Source organism: Gopherus evgoodei, unplaced genomic scaffold, assembly GCF_007399415.2.
Source record: "Gopherus evgoodei ecotype Sinaloan lineage unplaced genomic scaffold, rGopEvg1_v1.p scaffold_61_arrow_ctg1, whole genome shotgun sequence".
Lineage (NCBI taxonomy): Eukaryota > Metazoa > Chordata > Testudines > Testudinidae > Gopherus > Gopherus evgoodei.
In genome coordinates this window covers 79,919-106,840 of record NW_022060082.1, presented here as the reverse complement: position 1 = coordinate 106,840, position 26,922 = coordinate 79,919, and the positions used below count along the sequence as shown (strand labels likewise).

The following is a 26,922-nucleotide window of genomic DNA, read 5'->3' as shown; positions in this document are numbered from 1 at the left end:
AGCGCGATGGGGCCGGGGACACGCGTGGGGCGGCCACGCTCCTGTCGGGGGAGGTCAGGGCTGGGCTGTGTGGGGGGTTATTACGTGGGGGTCACAAGCCCCCCCAGCTCTGCCGCTCCCCGGGAAAAGGCGGGAGGGGCTCTGAGAGGCACCGGCTGGGAGAGGAGCGGGGCCGGGGCCGGGGGAAATGATGAGCGGTCGGGGGGGGTCAGGCTGGCCTCGGGGACCTCCCTTAGCTGGGCTGGAGAGGACGGTAGCGGCCCCGGGGCAGGCTGGGAGATGTAGTTCCTGACTCTCCCGTGAGCGGATGTGACGTCGCGGGCAGGCGGAGCCGAGTTGCAAACGAGCCCGGGCCGCTGCGGCTCTGCCGGGCTCTGCGGGGCCGTTGGAGCCTCTCCCCGGGCGGAGAAGGGTCTGTGCCGTGGGGGCTCTGGGCATGCGCAGATCGCGGCGGGAGAGCCCTTCATTAACCCCCCCCCCGTGCCTGGCCTGGGCCCTGCCCCGCTGGATCCGCCCTGGGCTCTGCCCGGCCCGCTGCGGAGCTGCAGCTCCAGGTCCCGGAGCGAGCCCCGGGGGGGGCCGGGCCGGGCGGTGACTCTGCCCCAGTGTCGGGGGGGACCCGGCATCCCGCAGCGCCCGCGGGGGGCTCGGAGCTGCTGTCCCCGCAGGAGCCCAGCGCCCCCCGGCCCGGCCAGGCTCCGCCCTGGGGCCCCGCGGGGGGAGGGGCCCGGCCCCACTGGGGTCCCTGCGTGGGGCCGGGCGGGGGCTGGGGGGTGAGACCGGGCTGGGGGGCTGGGAAAGGGGCAGGTGGGAAATGTCTCTGCAGCACGGACATGGCCGGGGGGGGAGGGGGGGGGAGAGCAGGTGACCCCCGAGGAGCGGGGAGAGAAAGCGGGGGCTGAGATCCCCTCGGATTTACCGCTGCCCCCTCCCGTGGGGACCCGCCCTCCTCTCCCGTCCTGCCCCCTTTCTCCCTAGAGAGCAACGAGCAACACCCAGGGTGACCCCCCTTCCCTCAAACCCCTGAGAAGTTCCCTGTTCCCCTCCCCTGTTGTGCCCCATTTTCTCTCCCCTTTGCCAATGGCCAGTTCAGATCTCAGGTTTGGGGTGTTTCCCCCCCTTTTCACCTGCAGGGATTTGTCCTTGTGTGGGTGGGAAATGGTTCCCCCGAGTGATTTCTGAACTGGGCAGAGGGTTAATGGGCAGAGCCTGAGGGGGCCCTGAAACAGGGACACCTCTGGGCTGGGCTGGGGGTGCCCCTCTCTGCTGGCAACAGGGCGTGGGAAGGGCCAGGAAGGGGAGGGAGGAGCAAGTGTGCTCCATAGAGAGGGCCCACCCCAGGTCTTCTAGTCCAGCTACTCCTTCCCCTCCCCCCCCATCACCAGCTAGTCACATCCCCAGATCCATTGTGGCCACAATACTCCCATTGCCAGCCCCTCCCCACAGCCAGTGACCTTCTGACTCCAGCCCCTCTCCTTTCCCCTGTGAAAAGACATCACTCAGGGCTCCCTCCTGGCCCTGTGAGTGTGAGGCAAGAAGAATCCATCCCATTCTGTTGTTGATTCAATATCCCTGTATAATCCCCTCCAGTTTCCCTTTTCTCTTGAACTGTTGAACGGTGACATAAAGTCTCCCCACATGTTGATGCTTGTCCCTTTTATTGACAAATATTTTGTTTGTGCCCCATTTTCTCCTCACTTCTGAAATAACTGATTTCAAATTCTCAAAAATCTTCCTGCTTTTCTCTCCAGATGTGTGACTGAGATCAGGGCTCCTATCGTACTGAGCGTGGCCCTGTTCTGCCAGCTGATGCAGAGACCTCAATTGAGATCTGGGCCCTGTTCTAACAGGCGGTGAAGAGATCCCAGGTGAGATCAGACCCCACTGTTGTTCCAGGTAAAACTGAGACCTGCACCGAGAACTCGGCCCCCCTTGTGCGAGGCAGCGCACGACTGCGACCCAAACTGCTGCCTTCATTGTTCTGAGCACTTCGGAGACCTCGACTGAGATCTGTGTCCCCGTTGGGTCTGGCATTGCACTGACCCTAACAAAGATCACACCCCACCACTGTACTGTGCACTGCGCAGACCCTGACAGAGATCCTACCCCCACATTTTGCCTATTGCTTCAGGGGCCCTAAACAAAATCAGGGATCCTGTAATGCTGGGAGTTGCAGAGTCCCCAACTGAGATCAGGCTTCCTGTTGTGCAGGGCTCTGCACAGACACTGACCAAGATCAGAGTCCCCATTGTGACAGGTGCAGAAAAGACACCAAGGGTATCTCTACCCTGCTGTTAACCCCCCCCCCCCCACCGGCCCATGCCAGCTGACTCAGGCTCACCAGGCTCAGGCTGTGGGGCTGTTTAATTGCGGTGTAGATATCTGGGCTCAGGCTGGAGCCAGGCTGTCGGACCCTATGAGGTGGGAGGATGCCAGGCCTTGGGCTGCAGCCCCAGCCGGAACATGGACACCACAATTAAACAGCCCCCCAGCCTGAGCTGTGTGAGCCCAAGTCAGCGGGCACGGGCCAGCCGCCGGTGTCTGACTGCAGTATCAACATGCCCACAGGTACAGGCCTTGCCACAAAAGGCTCAAAGGCTAAATAGGCCAATGGTGGGAGGCGACTCTCCATTTTACAGATGGAGAAACGAGCTCAGAGAGCTGAAGTAATTTGCTCAAGTTTGCATGGAGAATTTGGAGCAAAACTGGGAACTGAACCCAGATTGTTTGAATTCTTGCCTCTCCCCTTATCCACAAGCCCAGCTTGTGTGTGTACAGCGTTGGTCTGGCCTGTGTTTGCCTTGCATTGGCTTCCAGGGGAGGCTGTGGAATTTCCTTCACTGGAGGTTTTTAAGACAAGGTTAGAGATACACCAGTCTGGGAATGTCTAGGGATACTTGGTTCTGCCTCAGCACAGGAGGCTAGAATAGACGACCTCTCAAGATCCCTTCCAGGCCTACATTGAAATAATTCTCTTTTGTGCTGTGCCCTGTTCTACACTGAGCTGTTTTGCATGGTGCCTTTTGGACCTATGATGCACCATGTTGTGTTGCATAGTTTTATGATGCGTTGTTTTGCTTTAGCTTGTTTGGTGTCTGTGTTATGTTGGTATGAGTTGTAATTTTGCATTGTGTACTTTTGTCCTAGGGTGTGTTAGTTTGCATTATGTTACTTTCTTCTCCTTAGTATTGTCATTTTATGCTGTGCAATGTACTTTTTTGTGGTGGTGGTGTTTTTTGAATGGCCTGACATCATGTTGTCATGCGGTTTTTCTCTGTATGTTGTTTTATACGTATATATTGCATAGCATTCTAGAAATGTAGGGCTAGATAGGAGCTCAAGATGTCATCAAGTCCAGCTCTCTCTCCTGAGGCAGGACCAAGTATATGTTGATTATCTCTGACAGAGGTTTTTCCTACCTGTTCTTAAAAACTTCTAGGGAAAGAGACTCCACAGCCCCCCCTGTAAGACTGTTCCAGAGCTGAAGTACCTCAGCTCTGGTGACACGCACACAGATTTTAGTGGTGAGCAGCTCTGGAGAGAGAGGAGACCCCAGTGAGTGGGCAGCTGGGTAAAGAGACAAAAGTTGGGAGGAGAAAATTTGATGTATGCAAGGTATATGACAGAGCTAGAAATAGATCCCAGTTCTTGTGCCACCGCACTGCTGTTTTGGGCACTGAAGGTCTCTCCCACACTGGTGTTTTAGGCACTGGTGCAAACTCTTAGTACAGACAGAATTTACACTAGTGCAGTCTGGCACTGTTGCACCATGTCCCTGTTTGAAGGTTTGAAGTGGTGGAGTGGGAGGGTCAGTGACCTCACAGAGGCCTGGGGCTGGCTGAACAGTGCAGCTGGTAAGGGAGGAGCAGCAGTGAGTGCTGGAGGTATGAGCCAGGAGCACAGCCCCACAGGACTGGACACTGACTTCTCCTGACCCGTGACACACACACTCAGCTGTGTGCAGGGACCGCAACTGAGCTGCCCTGCCAAGACAGCCTGTGCATCCATGGATAAATCACCTCTTCCTGCAGCCTATTACAATGGGGTCTGGGGACCTTTCCAAGCTGTGGGTGATGTGGCTCTGGCGTTAATGGGGTATGTTCCTGGCTCTGTTCTTGACCTGCTTGGTGACCTTGGGGAAGTCACAACCCCTCTCTGTTTTCCTCCTACCCATTGTCTCCTTGGATTGTGATCTCTTTGGGTCAAGGACTGTCCCTATCTGTCTGCAGTGCCCAGCAGAATGGGGGTGCTGATCTCAGTCAAGTTCTCTGCCATGTGCTGTACGATGCAGCCATGATCTCCATCAGTGTCTGTGCAACACAAAGCAGTTTATAGACTCACAGACTTTAAGGGCAGAAGGTAGAGGTGTATTTCAGATGAGGTCTCATCAGTGCCTTTTATAACAGTACTAACCCTTTCATGAGTCTGCTGGAAATACCTCACCTGATGTATCCTGGAACTGCATTAACCTATTTCATGGCTGCATCACATTGGCAGCTCATAATTATCCTGTGACCAACCAGTACACCCACGTCTTTCTCCTCCTTTGTCACTTCCAATTGACAAATCCCCAGCTTACTGCAAAATTATGCACTGGGGGACTAATAACTAGAATTTGTGCACTATTAATTTTCATCCCATTTCTATTACTCCAGCTTTCAGGGACATGCAGATTTTCTTGTATGATTTTCCTGTCCTCCTCCATATTGGCAATCCCTCCCGGCTTTGTGTTCCACTCCGTCTTGTGCCAAGATCACTAATAAAAGTGTTGAGTAAGATTGGTCCCAAGACTGATCTGAGGAACTCCACTAGTAACTCCCTCCAGCCTGACAACTCACCTTTCAATATGACCCCTTTGTAGACTCCTCTTTAACCAATTCTTTATTGACCTTTCGGTTCTCATATTAATCCCCATCCTCTCCAATTTAACGAATAGTTTCCCATGTGGAACTGTATCAAAAACCTCACTGACATCCAGATCCGGTTTCTGTGGCACGATCTACCTTTTGTAACACCACGTTTTATTTATTTATAGTGCTGAAGGCTGGGAGGAAGTGTTAGCAATAGGCTGAGAATGGCCATGTGGAGGTGGGGGAGGGAATGGCGACAGTGGGGAGGTGGGGAGGGGATGTGGCATTGGAGTTGTCTGGGAATGTGTTTTGTAGGAGTCCATGTCTCTGCTCCCTGTGGCCGTGGTGCCTTCCGTACCAAAGCAGTATGTCAGCAGAGCAAACGCACACACCGTAGCTCTGCCTAGAACATGCAGCGTTCACTGCCAGACGGGCTGGGTGATTTTTCAGGGACCCAGCTTGATATGCCTGGCTGGGGTGGGTTCAGTTGGATGGGGGTCTGGGGCTCTGATAGTTTGCGATGCTCCTTTTTGCATAGTCAGTTCTTTCCATTTATTGTTTTACCCCCACCTATGCCAGATGCCGCTCTCTTCTTATCTTGCTTCGGTTATTTCACTTCCAGTTTTTAAATGGGATCTAAGAATTGCAAAGCTGAATGAAAGATAAACAAACAGAATCATTTGAATATTGCCCCATAGCTGGTAGAACTATACCTAGTGAAGGTCGGCTGTAATTTCCTGGTTACCTCTAGCATTTTCTGGTGGGACGGATGAAGCAGTGTCAAAGAGCCAAATGCGCGTTTTTAGGGCGAAAGTGCTCGTCAGGTGTTAGCTCTCTAAAGAACATGTCACCAGCCAGGGCTTACAGTCTTTCAGGAGAGGTGCACTGGATTGTATTTAGGAATCTCAAAATAAAAGGTGAAGACGGCTGGTTCACAATATCCAATGAAATCTTGCAAACAATTATACAAATGGACCCTACTGCTGTCAAAACAACATGGTATTAATACTGATTCAAAACTGACATTAAAATTAGGAGAGAAACGCATGAGAAAGGAACTGACACCTGCTTACCATTTCTTAATGCCTAAAATTTTGACACTACCTCACACCATCTTTTTTAAAAAGCGATGCACACCGCACAGTCAAGTTAATGAATGAAAGCACACCCTTTATTGACTGCTTTGTGTTGCATAAGCATCTGATTAAGCACCTAATTACAACTATACCACTGTAAGAGGAAATTCATCAACCCAGCTTAGCTCCAAGGTGTTTAGATGAGAATGAAAAGTTTCTAAATTAAATACATGGCATAATGGTTAATGGAGAAAATACAGTGAAATGCCTCTACCCAGTCCTGTTGACTTCTCCCAAACCCCCCATGAGTTCTGGCCTCTTGGTCAACTCAGCTCCCAGTCCGACATCAGCTGTGCCCTCTCCCAGCCTAGACCATTTCTACTGAAATTGTTCACTTTTCTCATCCAGGCAGGGGGTTGGCGCTGCAGCCCCTAAGGTACCTGCGTTAATCACTGTCTCTCATACTGGGGCTATTTAGATTTCAGGGAACGATTTCTCAGAATTACTGACTGTGGGAAGTGGGAGAGAGGAGAGACTGAGAGGGCATTTGCTTTTACGGCCAAGTTCAAGTCTGGTAGCCTCCATGTTACCTCATACCTCCACCCTCCCCCATGTGTCTCTGCTCATGTCAGTGTGTCACCTAATCATAATGCCAGTGGCTTCAGCAGAGCTTCTAGACAGGAGCTACATCAGAAGGGGGTTACAGTACTGAGAGTAAAATACATCACAGGGAGGGAGGAAGTATCCTGAAATGAAACATTCCAGTCTAGGAAGTGAAAGAATTTAAGTGTTTCATTACTTAAAATTATGCTTGAAAGGATTAGATTTTTATGAATAAATTGCAGTAAACGTTAATTTCACTGTACACACACGCAGATGAAAAATATTTGTATAGATAATATACAGAAATGCTTCTGGAGAAAGTGGAGTTCGATTTAAGGATATTTACACTGTATATTTTGCATGTAACATTGACAATTTCTCTTTGAACAGTTATATGATTTGGCTTTTGGACTCTGAGCAGTTACTGTAATTAAATAATTGTTGTCTGATGACCCCCATAACTTCCCACAGCTCTGAACATTGAAATTGTAAACATTGAAAAAAGGGCTTAAAAATAAATATCGTTGTCTACTGAAATTAAAAGAAAGATATAGATAAAATGAATTTTGTCAAACCCACTTAACCGCAATTGCAATGTGCTAGGGGATGGAAATTCACAACTGAGGCACCCAACCTTAATTCTGCCCTGTAGTGGCACCAGGCAATCGCCATAGGGCTACGAATTAGGCATTTTAGTGTATAAAGTTCCAGATTACAAATCGGTATGATCTAAAGACACATAAGATCTTTTCCTCAGGATATCACCATCACTGGGTTGTTTCTCGTATTGATAATTCCCAGAAGTGAACAGATTAATAACATTTTATCAGTTACAAAGTGGCCATTACAGATTTCTGAGGAATGTCTTATTTTGCACTAGAGGCCAGGTCCTTGGAGAGACGGAACCTTGGTTTCATTTGAACTTCTCCATGCTCAGCAGCTTCTGGAATTTCGTTCAAAGTATTTACATGTTTCCCTGCCCTGTTCTTAAAAGTGCTGCTGTAGAAAGTGGGGAAGGGCAGGAACTGCCTGCAGGATCAGTAGCTGAGTCCCTTAGATATTTATAGCTCATCGGAAGGAGGACGGGGATCGGTGGGTGTCTGGGGATTTAATAATAAACACACAAATATCATTGTTCTTAGTGAATTTTCATCTTCTAATTCCCATAACCCACTAGTTACCCCTGGCTGCCCCCGGCCGTCTGGGGAGGGAGAACTAGTAAACTCCTGTGGCCAGTGTGGAACCGAAGGGCCAAGGATCTTTCCGTGGCTGACTCAAAGTCACCCAGAGTGAAATTCACTTCACTGGATAAATCCCTAGTTGCTGAGCTCTGCAGAGGGGTGGGGAGGTGAATTCCATCCCCCATTCTTGAGCATGGACCCCCCTCCAATTCTCACCCTGATCTCAGACACTACCCCAACCTTCCCCTGCAGTGATGGACCCACTTGATGCTGCCAGAGCCATCTGCCATGGGAGCTAGAGAGGACAGAGGCCCAGCTCCAGAACTGCTCCCCCTGCCCACAGCCCCCAAGCTGTGCTAGAGTTGCCCTGACTTTCCAGTCTGCAGATCGGTCCAGCTGTACCCAGCCCATGCACCCACCACACACAAACTTTGTCACAACAAACGTCCCAGGATTGGGAAGGACCATCTGGGGCTGGCTGCAGTCTCCCTTTGCTGCTGTGAGGGGATTGGGGTGGTCCCTCATATAGGATACAGACAGACCCGGGGCAGAAGGGAAATGTAGTTTCTTCCAGGGGTTTGAAATGTTTGGTTTAGAGTCCTGAGCTCTGTCTTCCTGTTTGTCTCCTTCTGCTACTTTCAGATCTCTTGGAGAGAGAAGGTGGGTGAGGTAATTTTTTTAGAACCAATTAAAAATACCTTTTTTGCTATCCTGGGACCAACATGACTACAACAACTTTCCCCTTTGTACCCCCTCCCCATCTCACCTCCCCCTCAGCTGAGACACTCCTGTGTGATAGGAAAATAAGGGTTCAGTCCTGTAACTGGATTGGGTCATGCCAGCACTAACAGGAGTGAAAGCCTATGTGCATTAATGACAGCAGCAGCTCTGGGACTCGACCCATAGGGAGAAGAGAAGGGAGTGAGCAGGTTATGTCTGTGCCAGGTGTGAATTACTCATGGGAATTCTGCACCGCTGCGTATGCACAGAATTTACGTCCAGTGCAGAATTTCTTTTTTTTGGCGTGAAGAAGATATGTTCTACCTGAGAAGTGCTGCAGTTCTGCCTTTCATCCACCAGAGGGCTCTGTGGCACCAGAACAGGCAGTAGCCAGCTGGGTTCATCTTGGTGGTAATTTGTTGCCCCGAGCTATACCCCAAATGGGAAGAGAGTTAGTGAGTGCAACTTGGGAGCGTCCTGAGACACGGCTGCCTCTGGGGTTGGGGACAGGGTGGTCATTCTCTGCTCACAAGAGGGCGTGGAAAGGGCACAGGAGGAGCAAGTGTCCCCTATGGAGACTGCCCACCCCCAGGTTATCTAGTCCCCGACGCTTCTTCCCCCACCATACCCCAAACCTCTTCACCCCTCCAGCAATCAGTTGCCAGTCTTCCCTCGCTGCTAGCCCTTCCTGACTGGCAGGGACCCTCTAAGCCAGTAGTGTGTCAGGGCTCAACCTTCTGGCTGAGTCCTCAGGGCACTTTCTTCCTCTCTCGGGGTACCATGCCACAGGGGCCCCACAAATCTACATTGCTTAGGCTTTGGCTTCAGCCCCGGGTGGTGGGGCTCAGGCCCTGGACTTCATCCCCATGCGCTGGGACTTAAGCTTTCTGCCTTGGGCCTCAGTGAGTCTAATGCTGACCTTGCTTGGCACCCGCCCTGAAACCTGCTAGTGACCCCCAGCGGGACCAGGACCCCTGGTTGAGAACCACTGCCTTACCCTACGAATCACAGCAATGTTCAGGTTACTGCTAGTCATAGAATCATAGAATATCAGGGTTGGAAGGAACCTCAAGAGGTCATCTAGTCCAACTCCCTGCTCAAAGCAGGACCAATCCTCAACTAAATCATCCCAGCCAGGGCTTTGTCAAGCCTGACCTTGTCCCAAAGAACCAGTCACTTACTGAGGTCAATTGAATTTTAGATCTCACAACAAAGACAATACTTGTAGCCAGTCCTGTAATAACCTGTATTAAGACTTATTTAAAAGGAAATGAGAGTAGTTTACAAAGTTAAAGCAGGTAATCCTATAGATGCAGACAAGTTACAGTCTTAAATTTCAAAAGGTAATCGAAGCTTCTATAATAAGCAAGCCCTATATCTTCCGTAGGACTAACCCAGGCTAATCAGCTGGGATTTCTTGCTTATGCCTAGAAACTTTGCCCTCCCCTCCCCCCCGAGTCCAAGCAGCATAAAGATAATCAGTTCCTTCTGTATGGGGTTTTTTATCCCCTGCCATGTGTTCTGAGCTGCAAACTCAGCTAATGGGAAGTCAAGAGCACAACAACAGTCTTTTGTCGTCTTTAACTTTGCATAATAGTCTATCTGGTGTTGATGAACCTTTCCTGCCAGGCAGGGTGTAATACATTTGGTTGCCAGTCAGCACTTCACATAGGTAAAGTCTCTCTCCTGTCTGGTGATTTACAGAGGCTCACAATGCAACTAGTCAGATATTAACCCAGGCAGCAACTCACAAGCATTCAATAAAGTGTAAGCGCATTCTTATAATCCTAAGACCTAATACTAACACAGGTGAGTCAGACTGATTCCAGCTATGCGTTTGTCCCTGTTCAATGAAGACATGGGGGTTTTTGCAAGAGCTAACACCTCATCTGCCAGTGTCACAGGCAGGATGGGCAGGGATGGTGTCTCTAGCCTCTGTTTGCCAGAAGCTGGGAATGGGTGACGAGGTGAATCATTTGGTGATTATCTGTTCTGTTCATTCCCTCTGAAGCACCTGGCATTGGCCACTGAGCTAGATGGACCATTGGTCTGATGCAGTGGACAGCTCTTATGTTCTTATGTTCACAGTTTCTGTCAGGAGTATCTACTCATTTGAACTCACTGGGGAGCCACAGAAAGAAACAAGATGTGCTGAGGCAAGAAGGCACAGTCTCAGAGCTCCCAGGGTCACACTTCCCAAAGGCTAAAACTAGGCCCAGCCCATGAAAGGGGCACTGCCAGGAGAGACTGTATAAAGGCTGGAGCATCAAACCACTTTGTAAACCTGAGAGAGCTGCCTTGGGAACAGTGACAGGGAGAATCCCCCAGAGTGACTCCTTTGATTCTGCTCTTCTCTGGCCTTTGGTTCATAGAATTATAGAACTGGAAAGGACCTCGAGAGGTCATCTAGGCCAGTCCCTTGTGTTGTTAGATGCCTACTGGTGTGGTGCTCTGCTCTGTTCAGTGTTGATATCGGCTGTGTGCCTGTGTTCCCTCTGTGTGCTATCCCAGCTCTTCGAAGGTAGCTCACACAGCAGACCCGAAGAGAACCCTCAATTACCACAGAGTCTAGTAAGGTACGAAGGCACTTCGGCCAGGTTTATTGCCGTATTGGACACAATAATAGTTCCCTCTAGATATTTACTCTACAGGACATACTACGAGTATGTGTCCCCGGTCAATGGACTTGGCTCAGTCAGTGGCCGGACTTTCCACTGCCCCCTTGGCCGGACCAAGACACCGCCCGAGGGATACATTCTTATACACAGGTACAAACAAGTTACACATCACTCCTCACGTAGGAGGTGCAACCCCTCTATGTAGCAAGGTACAACCCTTCTACGTAGTAAGGTGCTGCCTCTCACCTTGTACATGTTGGTTCGAACAAAACAATTCTATCCATCATATACCCTTTTGGCCTTGTCATTGGGATGCGTCAGCCTGTTCCTTGTTATCTGTGTGGAATGTTCCAGCATAGGGTGTTCTGGTACCATGTTTATACTTTAATACACTAGGTGGATATATGTTTATGCAATATCAGCCCTTGCCAGCTTCTGTGAGCAGGGCCTGCCTCTTACTCACCGCCTAACTGCTTTATGATAACTAAGTCTTGACCATTGCTTTAGCTCAGGCCTATGCTGGGCCTTTATCAGGGCCTTCACTTACTACATTCCCCCACATTTTGTCTTTTTATGGGGAGGATGTTTACCCATCGTCCCGGAAAAGCATAATGTATGGACTAAGGATAACCCAGTGGGCTAAACACTGTTATGTGGTTACCTTATTTTACCATCCGTACACTAATGCCCCATCTGTCTTTCTAGTCTGCACATTCCCTCGTACGACTGAGATAGATTTTATTATCCAATTATTTTTTAGTCCCTTATGGTGGGCCTGGGAATGTTAGACCCGGAACCATACGTACGCCAGGGTCAGTAGCCTATCTGTTGTCTTACTGAGGGCTTTGTGGGGATATAGAAACTATTCCAAGGATATAAATGTAACTTATGGAATATATGTTCTATATATTTGTAATGTACGTATGTATGTATTTTGTCATAACATATTTGTTAGTGTGCTTTAACTCCTCACTCTATGAAATGGTTGTTCGGGTGTACCACAGCAGTGTTGATTGCCATTTCCATTCCCTTATTTACTCAACCTTGTAGCTTAGCTTTCTTTGTTTGACGGATCATATAGCAGCACATTCCTATTAAAACCATAACAGTTAGGGTCTGGATCCCCATTAGGAGTACGTTCAGAGTGCGGACCACTGGATGTGAAGTCATATCCTCTGGGATTGCCCACCAGGGTGTTTCCGCCTCTCTTTGCACCGTATCAGTTTCACTTATTTGCTGTTGGATCAATTGAGTTATAGGTATTAGGGATTCCTTCTTGCTACTAATTCATGTATACCTAGTTGTAAAAATTTCACTGGGGGGGAACAGATCAATTAATAAGTTTTGTAGGCGTTCATGTAGGATGACCGTTTCAGTGACAGCATTACCATTTCTTGTTGGCCAAAACACATGGGTTCCTATTTGAATAGTGCTTGTCACAGGCAGACAGAATCCTGCCTCACTTGTGGGGCAGACATTGCCATCTATGGAGAAATTGTGATATCCTATGGCAGAGGCCATGTCCTGAATTCGCACTATCTCAGTAACCAATTCCTTTTGTACTAGTCGTGCCCAGCTTTTCCTATTGGCATTAATGTCAATTTTGGCATAGCACTCACGCAGCCACCATCCATTATGTTTTGTGCAACACGATTGATTTCTGAGCCAGTTTCAGCTACCAGGCGCGCAGTGGGGTAGTGTTGCACATATGTCTTATTTACCAGTGTCCCCACACTGTTTGCGTAGTATACCTTAACTGGCTCTTGTACCCATCTAGCAAGAGGTGTATGCTTTTACCCTCCTCCTGATCCCGTCTTGAAATCTTATCAAATTTAGCAGATTGTAGAAAGATAGGCACCATATGGGTTATGCCCTGTTGTTGTATTTGTTTTGTGATGGCTGCATAGTGTAAGATACATGGCCAGTTTTGAAGCTGCAACTGCGGAAAACTTTGCTGTACTATCTCTATTACTCTATTGCCATAGGCCATACAGGCCACTGCCAGTGAAACATCATTGTTTTGTATACTGTTGATAAGAGACGAAATGGCAGCATTTAGATGTTTAAACCCTTGCGCAATTAAATGCATATTATCAATAGTGATTGCATGCTGGTCCAGTAATAGACTACTAATACGTCCCCCTGTTTTAACTGCCTTGCCTATTCCATCCACCATGGTGTTGATTTTCAAATTAAGATTTTCAATATCTGCCGAGTTCCACAGGGACATGCCAAGGCTAGACCCTCCCAGGGCTGTTCCCAATATATCTCTTCTGTCTCTATTCTGTTGTGGGATAATTTGAGAGTCCTTCCAGAGTTGTAACTGCATCTACATTTCAGAGTTAAACCAATTCTTATAATGGCTGGGACATTGCTTTGGCATGGCCATATCGGCAAAATCCAGTTTTAGTAGCATGTAAAGCCATCCTACATTCTCCACCATATATTCCGCAGTGGGGGTGTAGGAAGATCCCTGATATAGGCCATGGTTGTGTAATTGGGCATCCTTTCTTCGGGGTAGTATCAATGTGTGGAGGAATGGAAGGAGGTGGCACGGGGGCTGTTGTGGGACAGGCATCCTTACAGACCTGCACATGGTAAATGCATTTACTGGTACTCGGGGTTATAGACCAAGTCCCTGTGTATGCACCTGCATCTCTTAGTTGTATATTGCAAATGCGGATTGATGCACTCCACGTATTTTTGCATATTTGTAAATTCCACCCTACTTAGCCAGTCCCCATATGTTTTTACTTGTCCTTCAATGTAACTGATTACTGGGTTTATTGCTCGAAACCAATCCAAATAGACTGTATTGGTCTCAAGCAGGTGTGGTTGTATAATGCATGTTAGAGTAAGATCCTCCTTCACCATTCCTGTAAGATATCCCTCCATAATTTGCTTTGGTGCCACTAGAGCGCGCTCCATCTCCGGAGTTGCTCGCTTCCTTTCCTTGTTTATATTATGTTCATGGTGTTGTGGTGCAATACCAGGAAAAACGTCGGAAGTTGGATGAGGAAGGGTAGTAATATCTATGGGTCTACAATTAACAACAACATCAACCTTCCAACAGCATGCATACTCCTGTGTCTCTTTACTTAAGATCAGTTCCTTTTCAATTTGTCTTTGCGCATTCTCAAGCTCTGGGACGGGAACACATTGAGTTTGGCTACCGTTCTTAACTGTCCATCCCCACACCATCAGAATTGCAAAGGGCGACACCCCTGAGGATGTTTTCCATTTGTCGCTTTCCCTCAGTTTCACACACCAACTTTAACACAGTCCCCATAGGGTGCTGCTGACTTGCTATCTCCCGTCCATCAGAGTTATTTGCTGTCTCGATCCAGAAGGTCCTGGTAACCGAATGTGTTCGATTGAGCCTGACGACATCGACCTGTCCTTTTGAGTCTTGGGCTATCACCAAAACGCCTGCCAGGGTCCATATTCATGTTCACATCTTAACCTGTAAAAATACAAAGCAACACTCGCCTTTCTCTTATGGGTTCATGAAAGGTGGTGGTAGGGTTTTTTGTTTTTTTGTTTTTTTTTTTTTTTTTACAGCAACAATACTTCATAGCCATAGTATCTAATATAGGGCCATTTACATCAGCCACTTCTGTTTCTTTTCCACTGGCTTCTCCTGGGTATAATCCCTATCAAACAAAGCCAGTATGATCTGATCACTTAGTGGATTTAAGAACAGGAACCTTGTTCCTAAAGTGGCGGTGGGTACATTATTAATCCATGAGATGCGTAGCCCTAACATCCACAATGGCTGTTTTCCTACTTAGTCCAGTATCCACACGGAAGTGTCCTCCTTGTTCCACCAGATGGTGATCATATTACCAATACCCCAAGTAAACTGGCCTCTTGCACTTAATTGTTTGACTGGATAAGGTCTGGACAATTCAGAGCATTTCAATTGCCCCCAAGCAACATACAACAATAAGCGGGGTGCAGATGGAGCTCTAAGATTAAAGCTTGTAAAACTTCCATTATTTAATTGGAAGGTTTCCATGGTACTTACCTTTTTCTCTTATCCTGTGTATTTTTCTGTAAAGCAAGCACAGACATGTAACATGCATATTTAACCCTTATATTCTTTTAATTGCATGGCATGCTTCCATCGTGTCTTGTTTGTCTATGTCGACCAAGTACAGGCAGGGCCCCAATTTATCTAAAATGGGCCACGGCCCAGACCATTCTTTCTTAGGAAAAGCAGCAAAGAATCCTGTGGCACCTTATAGACTAACAGAGGTTTTGGAATATGAGCTTTTACAGATCCAAACTAACATGGTTACCCCTCTGATACTTTCTTAGGAAACTTTTTCTTGGGAGGCGGTTCTACTTTGGCCATCAGCTGATCTCCGATTTTCCATTGTCTGATGTCACTATGTCCATCAAATGCCTGACTCATTGTTTGCTGTTCCATTGCTTGCTGTGCTGCAGCCGCTCCCTGGACAGTACCCAACCAATACTTAAAGCTATTCATCCAAGTTGTGGTGGCCAATGCTGTAAGGGTTTCCATTCTGGGGGATACAATAAATTTTCCCAGCCTGGCATTGGTCTTCCAAAAAGAATTTCATATGAGCTAAATCCTGTCATGCGGTTTGGCCGGCTACGGATCCTCATAAGGACCCATGGGAGTACTACGTCCCAGTTTGTTCCTAAGTCATTACATACTTTAGACAGTTCAACTTTTAGGGATTTATTCATCCTTTCCACCTGTCCCCCTGCTTGTGGGTGGTAGGGAATGTGTAGCAGTAGGGGAATACCAGCCCAGGTACCCATATCACGATACACCTGTCCTATAAAAACAGGGCCATTATCAGAATCAATGCTATGTGGCAGCCCCCACCATGGAAAAATCTCAGTTACTAATACTTTTGCTGCAGTCCAACTAGCCTCCTGTTTGGTAGGAAATGCTTCTACCCACTTACTGAAGCTATCTACAATTACGAACAAAAATCTATGTTTTCTGGGGGTAATAGGTAGGAGCCCCACAAAATCTACCTGTAATTGTTGCAGGGGTCCCTTTAAGGCTTGATGCTTTAATTTTCCTCATCTTTTCCATCTAGCCGGATCCTGCTTAGCACATGTTAAACAGCCATGAATATACAACTTCAAATCCTCTCTCATTTCCAGCCACCATCCCAGTTTTTTAAGCTTTTCCAGTGCCTCCTCGCGTTTTGGGTGAGCTCCCACAAGTGACCCGTGTACCCATCTTAACAGAAGGTACTTTCTTTGTTGTGGGATTACCAGAACCCAGTCATTGTCTGGTTTAGCCAAGATAAGCTCTCCCTCTTTCTTTAAGGGGACACCCCGCCACTGTGAGGGGCATTCAATTATCCATTGCTGGATTGAATCATCTTTTGCCTGAAGTTCTTGTAAACCCTGTACCTCTTTCTGGTGGTTTGCTTCATTTTCCTGTTTTAATTTTGCCTGTGGTCTAGTGGTTACTGCCACAGGCATTGGTTCTCACCGTGTGACAGTAAGGGCTGCCTCCTTAGTCAGTGTATCTGCTTGTTCATTTCCCCACTGCAAGGGCCCTTTTTTCCTACGGGCTGTTATTTTAATCATTCGGATTTTTGTATAATGTCTTGTTAATGTTTCTATTTGCTGCCATAGGGTTTTGTGCTTAATTTCCGAACCATCGGTTCCTGTAAACCCTATACTTTGCCACCATGGGAGGTAAATAGTGGTGCCCTTATACACATAATCAGAGTCATTTCCTATTACGAGCTGAGATTGCTTATCCTTCATTCTATTCAAAACTTCCAAAACCGCTGACACCTCTGCAGCCTGTGTTCCTCCTTTAGCCAATTTATACTGGAAGGACTCACCACTCAGTTCCCTGCAAAGAACCACTCAGTTCCCAAACAAATCCCTGCAAAGCCAGTGACTCATTCTCCTTCCTCATAGTATGAGCTACCGTCCACAAACCAAATGGTTTTCCCAATCACTTGGTCAATTGGGGCTGCCTTAAACACAGGATGCGCCTTCGCTTCCCTTTGAGGCTCACATACGTTCCTGACCATTTACAGTCAATCCCCATACAGATGTCTCTGGTTCTTTTCGTGGAACTAATTGAACATTCTCTGACATGAGAGCAGAGACCCATTGAATGGCTCTATCAACTCTCACGTGTCCTTTAGACAGATTTTCCTGACTGAGTAACTTCCCCAGTGCATGGTGACTTTTTACAATCACCTTGCTTGCTCCAACAATTGTCTGGGATTTTTGTAGCGTCCAGTAAGCAGCAAGGGCAGTTTGCTCACAAACCCCCAGTTTATTCTCTGGACTAGTTAGAACCCTGCTATAATATGCAATGGGTCTTTCCCCAGCACTTGTATCCTGGATAAGCATGCTAACGATACAGAAATTCTTAACACAGTATAAAGGGGAAATCATTGTTAGGGGTGGCCAAGGTAGGTACCTCCATTAATCCCTGTTTTAGACTTTCCCATGCATTAGTTGCCTCCTCTGTCCAGGTCCGCTGTGGTCTTTTTAGTACCTCATACAGGGGACCTGCCTTTTCTGCATATCCAGCCATAAATTCTCTGCAAAAGTTAGTGAGTCCCAAAAAGGACTGCACAGATTTGGTGTCTACCGGCATAGACAGGTTAACAATGCATTTTACTCTTTCCTTATCCACAGACCTTCCCTCCGAACTGAGCCGAATTCCCAGATACTGCACTTCACTTCTCTCTGTTTAATCTGAGACTTAGAGGGGTTAAGTTTTAAGCCATAAGCTTGGCAACTAGTTAACAGCTACCGCATTAACTCTTCATGTTCCTGCTCTGTTTTACTGACTATTAAAATGTCATCTGCATATTGAACAATTCTTCCCGTTTGTAGTAGCCCTCTTTCTCCAGCATATTTCTCACTGCAGTGTGGAAAATTGTGGGTGCATCACAGTACCCCATTGGCAAAACATTCCAGCAATATTGCATACCTTGGAACACAAAAGCTGTTCGATACTGAGACTCTGGGTCTAAGGGTAGACTCCAAAAGCCATTTGCCACATTGAGCACTGAGAACCACTTCATGTCAGGGGTTACCACCTCCGACAGTTCAGGATAAGCTGCCACTACAGGTGCCCCCCACTTGGCAGTTTTGTTTAGCCCCCGATAGTCAATAGTTAACCTCCATGTTCCATCAGGTTTTTTAACTGGCCAAATTGGTGCCGCGTTAGGCACTGAACACCTTCTGATTAAGTTTCATTTTTCCAATTCCGTTATTACTTGTCTTAATAATTCTTTTGCTTCCTGGGGTATTGGGTATTGTTTTATGAATGGAGGTATGTCTCCCTCTAATGTAACAGAGGTCTGCATTTTGCCCGTGTCTAGGAAGTCCGCTGCCCAGACGGTTTGAATTTCAGTCCACCAGCTCTTCCAGCCTTTTGGTGCGAGAGGTGGTTGTTTAGGCTTTATTGCTTTTACCGTCTGTGTAGCCAATCCCATAGAGATCAGATTAGTATTATTTGTGCCTTGCGTTACAGTGAGAGTTTGTCTAATACACGTTTGGAAAATCCAAGATTAATCCCAGTCGTTTAATAGTTTCTGCCCCAATTAGATTCTCTTTCCCTGCAATAGTGCACTTCTCGTGAACGGTATGCATCCCAAACTGGAGGGGAAGAGTTTGAACATTATACATTGGGTTAGTTCCAGATATTCCCTGCATTTGCACCGACTCTCCAACTGGATATGCATTAAAGTAATCTTTTACTATAGGAATTTAAGCCCCCGTATCCAATAAAAAGTCTACTAGCCCCTCCCCAACGCGAATGCTTAAATGGGGGCGCCCCCAGACATCTATTGTCATGGGTTGCTGAAAAATGCATTCCAAGTCATGGATAGGGCTGTCCTATGCCACTGTATCAGGATTAAATGACCCAATTCGTACTGATGTCAGGACCATCGCCCTAGCTACCTTCGTCACTATCTTATCTTTTTCCTGTTGAGACTCCTTGCCAATCATACACGCCTGCAGCTGTGCCTGCAGCCTCTTAATCTCCCCTTTCAGGTTCAAGTTTTCCTGTTTTAGAACTCCAGAAGGTACCCACGCACTCTCTCTATTACCTCCACCTCTATTTAGTCCACGACCTCTCCAACCCCGGCCACGACCACGGTGGGAGTATCCAGAACCCTCTGTTTTCCGCTGTCCTAACTGAGTACGCAGCTCATTAACAGGAGTTCCTTCCTGCTGCTTCACTGCCGTCTCTACCTTTGCAATCCATTCGTCCCAAGGTACCTCTTTACCGCCATTCTCACACCAAGGATTCATCCAGTCTAACACACCGGGAGGCAGCGCCTCCAGAACAAGCTGCTTCAAATCTTCCAAGATAGCAAACCCTGCTGTTAATCTAGTATAAGTTTGAATCCTGTCAACCAGCTTGGCCGGAGGTTCCCCTGGCAATCTTGCAATTCCTTTAAGGGCTACCAACTCACTGGATAACTTAAGGTGCTTCTGAGCCACACTAAGCATCTGCACAACATCATCAAAACCGAGGGTATGACAGTTGAGGGGTCCCAAAAGGGTTTGCACCAGAACTGGTTCCTGCAACATGTCAATTCCTACTGCTTTGAGTAACTGCGAGCCTTTATGGAGCCATGCCATAAACGCCTTGAAATTTTCAGAGGGGGGAGGTCCGACAGCTCCGGCTAATGCAGTTAGTTCATTAATCTTTAGAGCGTCGAGCCTGGCTGTTAAGCCACTCACGCGTGGTGGATGAGGGGTATATGTAATTTTATGTTCTTGATTCCTTTCCCTTTCTGCTTAGTTACGGCAGGGCCATGGCTCCCTTAAATGATCAGTTAATTTTTTTGTTGTAGTTCCCGCCTCATTCCATAACTTTAATGCAGGGGGACTATCTGTATGTGGGGTGGCATCAAGGGTAAAGTGGGGAATAGGATTTTCAGTGGGGCTTTCTGTCCCTTTTTCACCCATTTCTCCTGTTTGTACTGGAATTGATCTGGGTTTTGGGGAGGGCTTGCCCAGAACCTGGCTCACATCATAAGGTGGCGGTTGCAGTGTGGTAGCCCCTGCCCATGGGTCAAGAAAGGATGGCTCAACAGGGTTATTCCACATGTCCCCATTGCAGTGCCCATCCCAACTCTCCCATGTTCCATCTTTTGATTTGGCAAGAGCCACCTGTTTCCATTTCTGTCCCCATTCCTCAGGCACCGTAACAGCACTTGAGGTACTTTGAACACTAGGGGATGGCACTTTTTGCTTCTGCAAGTTTTCTACAGCTGTCTCCAATTTTTTATTTTCCTGCTTTACTTGCTCGAGCATATCATGAGTCTGGACTGCCTGTTGCCCTGCTAAAAGAGCTTGGGCTTTCCAGTGCTCGACTGCCCAAGTTGCCTCTTCTACTTCCCCTTTTTTTTCTGTTCCTTGTTTGGCCAGCATGCTGTCTAAGCCATCTTACTGCCATAGACATAAGTTGCAAAATTCTTGCTTTTTTAGTTTTATTACTATTTTTCAGAGCCTGTTTCTACCATTGCTGTACATACGCCAGTGCAAGTCTCCCCACTCTCTTTTTTAAATTCATATGGTTCCCCTTTACTGGCAATCCAGCGGGTCCAAGAGTTCTCAAACTCCGTGGGGTTCATAAGGGAGGGGACAAGGGGTTCCCTAGCTCCAGGTTTTCTGCCATGTTAGATCGAGATTCCTACAGCGGACAGCTCGCTTACTCACCAGATCAGCGATTGGAGTCACAAGTGTTGTCAGATGCCTACCAGTGTGGTGCCCTCTCTGTTCAATGTTGATATCTCTTGGCTGCGTGCGTGTGTTCCCTCTGTGTGCTATCCCAGCTCTTCGAAGATAGCTCACACAGCAGACCCGAAGAGAACCCCCAATGACCACAGAGTCTAGGAAGGTACGAAGGCACTTCGGCCAGGTTTATTGCCGTATTGGACACAATAATAGTTCCCTCTAGATTTTTACTCTACAGGAGTTATTTACGAGTATGTGTCTCCAGTCAATGGACTTGGCTCAGTCAGTGGCAGGACTTTCCACTGCCCCCTCGGCCGGACCAAGACACCGCCCCAGGGATACATTCTTATACACAAGTACAAACAAGTTACACATCACTCCTGACGTATAAGGAGCAACCCCTCTACGTAGCAAGGTACAACGCCTCTATGTAGTAAGGTGCCGCCTCTCACCTTGTACATGTTGGTTTGAACAAAACAACTCTATCCATCATATTACCCTTTTGGCCTTGTCATTGGGATGGGTCAGCCTGTTCCTTGTTATCTGTGGAATGTTCCAGCATAGGGTGTTCTGGTACCGTGTTTATACTTTAATACACTAGGTGGATATATGTTTATGCAACATCAGCTCTTTTCTTGCCAGCTTCTGTGAGCATGGCCTGCCTCTTGCTCTCAGCCTAACTTTGCTTTATGATAGCTGTTGTCAGAGGTGTTTGTTGTCAGATGCTACCGGTGTGGTGCTCTGCTCTGCTCTCTCCTTGTTGGTATCACTCGGCTGCGTGCGTGTGTTCCCTCTGTGTGCCGTCCCAGCTTTGCGCAGATAGCTGACACAGCAGACCCAAAGAGAACCCCCAATGACCACAGAGTCTAGTAAGGTACGAAGGCACGTCGGCCAGGTTTATTGCGCTCGGACACAGTTTCAGTTTCCTCTAGATTGTTACTCTACAGGACATACTATGAGAAAGTGCCTCTTGGCAACGGACTCGGCTCAGTTAGTGGCGGGACTTTCCACTGCCCCCTAGGCCGGACAAAGACTTCGCCCCAGGGATACATTTTTATACACAGGTACAAACAAGTTACACATCACTCCTGACGTATTGAGGTGCAGCCCCTCTACATAGTAAGGTGCCGCCTCTCACCTTGTACATGTTGGTTCGATCAAAACAACTTTATCCATCATATTACCCTTTTGCCCCTGTCATTGGGATGGGTCGGCCTGTTCTTTCTTATCTGTGGAATGTTCCAGTATAAGGTGTTCTGGTACCATGTTTATGCTTCGGTATGCTAGGTGAATATATGTTTATGCAATATCAGCCCTTTCCTTGCCAGCATCTGTGAACTGAGCCGGCCTTTAGCTCACAGCTTGACTTTGCTTTCTAGCTAAGTCTTGACATTACTTTAGTTCAGGCCTCAGGCCTCATACTGGGCCTTTATCAGGGCCTTCACTTACTACACCCTGCACTCAAGGCAGGACTCAATTTTATCTAGACAATCCCTGACAGGTGTTTGTCCAGCCTGCTCTTAAATATCCCAGTGATGGAGATTCCACAACCTCCCTAGACAATTTATTCCAGTGCTTAACCACTCTGACAGGAAGTTTTTTTCCTAATCTCCATCTTAAACCGCCCTTGCTGCAATTTAAATCCATTGCTTCTTGTCCTATCCTCAGAGGATAAGAAGAACAATTTTTCTCTGGCATCTTTGTAACAACCTTCTTTGTACTTGAAAACTATGATCATGTCCCCTCTGAGTCTTCCCCAGTTTTTTTCAATCTTCCCTCATAGGTCATGTTTTCTAGACCTTTAATCATTTTTGTTGTTCTTCTCTGGACTTTCTCTAATTTGTCCACATCTTTCTTGAAATGTGGCCCCCAGAACTGGATGCACTAGTCCAGTTCAGACCTAATCAGCGTGGAGTAGAGCAGAAGAATTTCTTCTCATGTCTTGCTTACAATACTGCTGCTAATACATCCCAAAATGATACTTGCTTTTTTGCAATACTATTGACTCCTATTTAGCTTGTGATCCACTATGACCCCCAGATCCCTTTCCACAGCACTCCTTCCTAGGCAGTTATTTCCCATTTTGTATGTGTGCAACTGATTGATCCTTCCTGAGCACTGTACTTTGCATTTGTCCTTATTGAATTTCATCCTATTTACTTTAGACCATTTCTCCAGTTAGTCCAGATGATTTTGAATTTCAGTTCTATCCTCCAAAGTCCTTGCAACCCCTCCCAGCTTGGTATCGCCTGCAAACTTGATAAATGTAACAGAGAGACTCTGCTGCTGGGAGGGTTTCACCATGTGTCAGAGGGTCACACCTTGGTGGGAGGGGGCTAGATCTGTACTGGGATAAGGTCACTCTGTGCTTCCCAGTGTGGCAGAACCTAGATTGTCCATTAGCAGGGGAAAATCCTGGGGGGAATTGACATGTGGAAAGGAGAAAAACCCTCTCTGAATTCTCTCACATTGCCCTTCTCGCCCTGGCAGGCTACAGCATAACGTCCACGTTTTGCTCCAGATCATCCCATCCTCCCAGGGGGAAGGCAATGGCTGCAATGGAGCTGGCTAAGGTAAGGGATTCTCAGGGAGCTGGTGGTGGATTCTGCTTGGAGGGAGAGAAGCAGTAAATGTGTAGGAGGGTGGGAGCCAGTGATGAGCTGCCAAAATATTAACAACAGATTCCGTCCTCCTCACCTCACGAGGGGCTCATGCCCCCCCCGGGGTAGTCCCCCATCCAACCCCCCCATGCTCCTTGACACCTCCCCCGGGACCCCTGACCCATCCCCCCCTCCATTCCGTGTCCCCTGACTGCCCCCTGCCACCCCATCAAACCCCCTCCTCTCATTCTTGATGCCCCTCTGCCCCATCCAGCCACCCCTTGTCTCTGTCCCTAACTGACCCTCACTACCTCATCCAACCCCTGCTCCTTCCTGACTGCCCTCTGGGACCCTTGCCCCCATTCAATCCCCTTGTTCCCTGCCCCCTGACCTCGCCGACCCCTATCCACCCCCACATGACCCACCGAACACCTCCTCCCTGCTCCCTGCCCCCTTACCACACTGTCTGGGGCCAGGACTGGGTGCGCTCTGCCAGGACCCCGACTGGCGCAGAAGGACCTGGCTCCCTGAGCCGGGCTGGAGCCGCTCGGCTGGGACTGGTGCTGCGGGGCCCAAGCTGGGCCAGGTCGGAGCCGCTCGGCCGGGACTAGCCCGAGCCAGGGGTGCTTAGCCGAGACCCGGCTGGGGCGCTTGGCCAGGGCCAGGGAGAGCCACTCAGGTGGAGCCGGACTGAGCCGCGCGCGCTGTCCTCCCCCTCCCAGCCCAGGTTACCTGCCTACTGCTTGTTACAGGCTTCTCGTGAACATCTGATTCGCGGAAAGCAGGGGATGGGGAGGAGAAGGAGGGCAGAGCGTTCAGAGGAGAGGGGGAGGTGAGCTGGGGCCGTGGGCCGGGCGGACACCTGCCCGAGCCTTTGTTAAATTTAAAAGCTTTTTTAGAACCGGTTGTCCTGGAACAACCGGTTCTAAAAAGGCTTCTAAATTTAACAACCAGTTCATACGACCCGGCTGGAGCTCACCACTGGTGGGAGCTGCTAGAGGTGGTGGGAGGCAGGAAATATCTTGGGTGGAGAAAGGGAGCGGACAGGATGTGACAATCCTGCTGAGACCTGTGTACTCTAGGATGTGATGAGTTGTCACTCCGGGGTGCAGTCTGGGGGGCTTCTGGGAACCGCTGTGCCCTCTAACCCTCAAGCTGGGCTGGCCCTTCTCACGCGCTTTGCTGGAGATTCAGCCAGCCTCTCCAGGGCCTGTTGTCACCCAAAACGACAGCAGGTGGCGCCATGCAGCCAACTGAGCTACCTGAGTGCTTTACCTAAGCCACTCAAGGAGAGAGGGAAGACAACAGCCAATTTCCCAGCGATAAGTGTTAGCAAACAGATCAAAGCAAACCAAAACTCAAACCAAGCCTAACATACTATCTAGATAGAATTTGAATTAACAGTTTTTCACCTTGACTGATGCTACAAGCAGTCCACCAAGTTTCCATACACAGGCTAGAAATCCCTTTACCCTTGGACCAACACTTCCCCAATTCAGTCTTTATTCTTCAGGTTTTTCCAGGAGTTCTCTTGTGTGGGGAATGAGGCCAAGAGATGATGTCACACCCCACCTTATGTAGCTTTTCTGTATGGCAGGAACCCTTTGTTCCAAGCTCAGTTCCCAATCCAGTTTGTGGAAAAATACAGGTACCAAAATGAAGTTCATTGTCTTGTGGTCTGGCACTTGCCCTAGAGTGCCCTGCTGATTCATAGTAGCCATGACTCATAGGCTGGCTGAAACGTTCACAGGAGGGCCAAGCTCTTCCACAGTCCCTTGTCTTTGTTGATGAGCCATGAACACTATCTGGCTTCTTCATTGTTGTATCTGAAAGGCTCATTGTGGGTGTTACTCAGAGTAAGCACATTTGAAAGACAGATACAGAGTCAATATCCATAACTTCAGATACAAACATGATCCGTGCACACAAGTAGTATAATCATATTCAGCAAATCATAACTTTTCCAGTGACACCACACATGAGGCATTTTGTACAAAATGAGTCATGTCCTAATCATATTATAATCCTGCCACTATGTTGAATATGGGCTGCAGTGTCAGGTAGGTCCTAATTTCAAGGCACAGGTGTTGGGAATGGAACTTCCCCTCTTTGTGGAACAGGAAATAACCCTCCAGCCAGGGCTGGGACAACTTCCCAGACTCCCAGTGCTGAAACCTGAACCTACTGACACTTCATTTGTTACCCTCATCCCTAGTCTTTGTGGCAACTGCAAACTTTATCTGTGATGATTTTATTTCTCTTCCAGGTCATTGATAAGAATGTTAAATAGCACAGGGCCGAGATCCAATCCTTGCGGGAACCCACTAGAAAAAAATCCACTCGACCTTGGTTCCCTATTTAAAAGTTTTTAGTCTATTTAATGTATGCCATGTGTATTTTGTATCTTTCTAGTCAAAATATTGTGCTGAACCAACTCATATGCCTACGTATATTATATCAGTACTATTAGCTGCAACCAAACTTTTAATCTCATACAATAAGGATGTCCAGTTAGTTTGATAGGATCTATTGTGTCTAAACCTTTTTAATGGGTACTAATTATATTACCCTTCTTTCTTTTTTAATGAAATCCAGTACTGGTTGCTCCATTCTCCTGCCCTGTATCGATTTCACACTGACACACTTGTAATTAGCTGCATCACCTCTTTTATACTTTTTAAATATTGGCACAGCATTACCTTTATTCCAGTCTTCTGGAATTTCCCAAGTGTTCCAAGTCCTAATTAAAATCAATATTAACAGTCCACTACGCTGCTCCAGCAGGTCTTTCAAAAGTCTAGTTATCTGGACCCACTGATTTAAGCACATCTGACGTTAATAGCTGCTGTTTAACGTCCTTGTGAGTTACTTTTAGAATGGAAAGACTGTCAGCGTCAACATCTTATGATATGAGTTACATCATCTGTTTTTCTCCAAATTCAAGAGAGAAATATTTATTGAACACTTTTACCTCTTCTGCATGATTTTTGATAATTCTGCCATTTCCACCTAGTAATTTATAACTACCATTGTTAGGATTAATTTTGTCCTTTTAAAACTTCATTTTTATTTTCGTTGGTTGGTCATTGATTTCTGATAGCTTCCCTTGCCAACTTTCTACAATTCTAACCTTCTAACTTCTATTCTTTACTATTGACTTCCCCTTTCTTCCATATATTTTATTTGGAGAGTGTTGTGATTCCTACCAGAGAGCCACCAGCAGGGTCCAGAGACAGCCTCTTCTCCTATATTAAGCTCTGACTAGTAGCTATGTGATAAATCTGATGACCTTGCTTCCGTCTGTCAGCTGAGAGACACAGAGTTTCTCTCTTTCTACCCTCTGATGCCTCCTGGCTGCTCTAAGCAAGGTGAGGTGGGACTCAGTTAACATGTGCCTCCCGGAGCTTCCATTTCCCATGTGCTACTATTCTGTGAATAGTGGGGTTGTGAGTGGGGCAGCAGGTGCTGAGTGTTGGACTCTTGCTCTTTCAGGGGCCGGTGACTTTCGAGGAGGTGGCTGTGTATTTCTCCAGGGAGGAATGGGCTCTGCTGGA

The 26,922-nt window shown here is 47.7% G+C and overlaps 1 long non-coding RNA gene across 2 annotated transcripts; it reads left to right on the top strand.

Moving 5' to 3' along the window:
• On the top strand, window positions 1-26,892 carry LOC115643511. 2 transcript variants are annotated; one of them, XR_003998340.1, is made up of 4 exons: window positions 1-412; window positions 1,752-1,896; window positions 23,259-23,341; window positions 26,861-26,892. It is a non-coding gene; the product is annotated as an uncharacterized LOC115643511 (long non-coding RNA). The 2 variants fall into 2 exon arrangements; XR_003998339.1 differs by having other exon boundaries at window positions 4-412; window positions 1,752-1,868.
• Window positions 26,893-26,922: the final 30 nt, after the last annotated feature.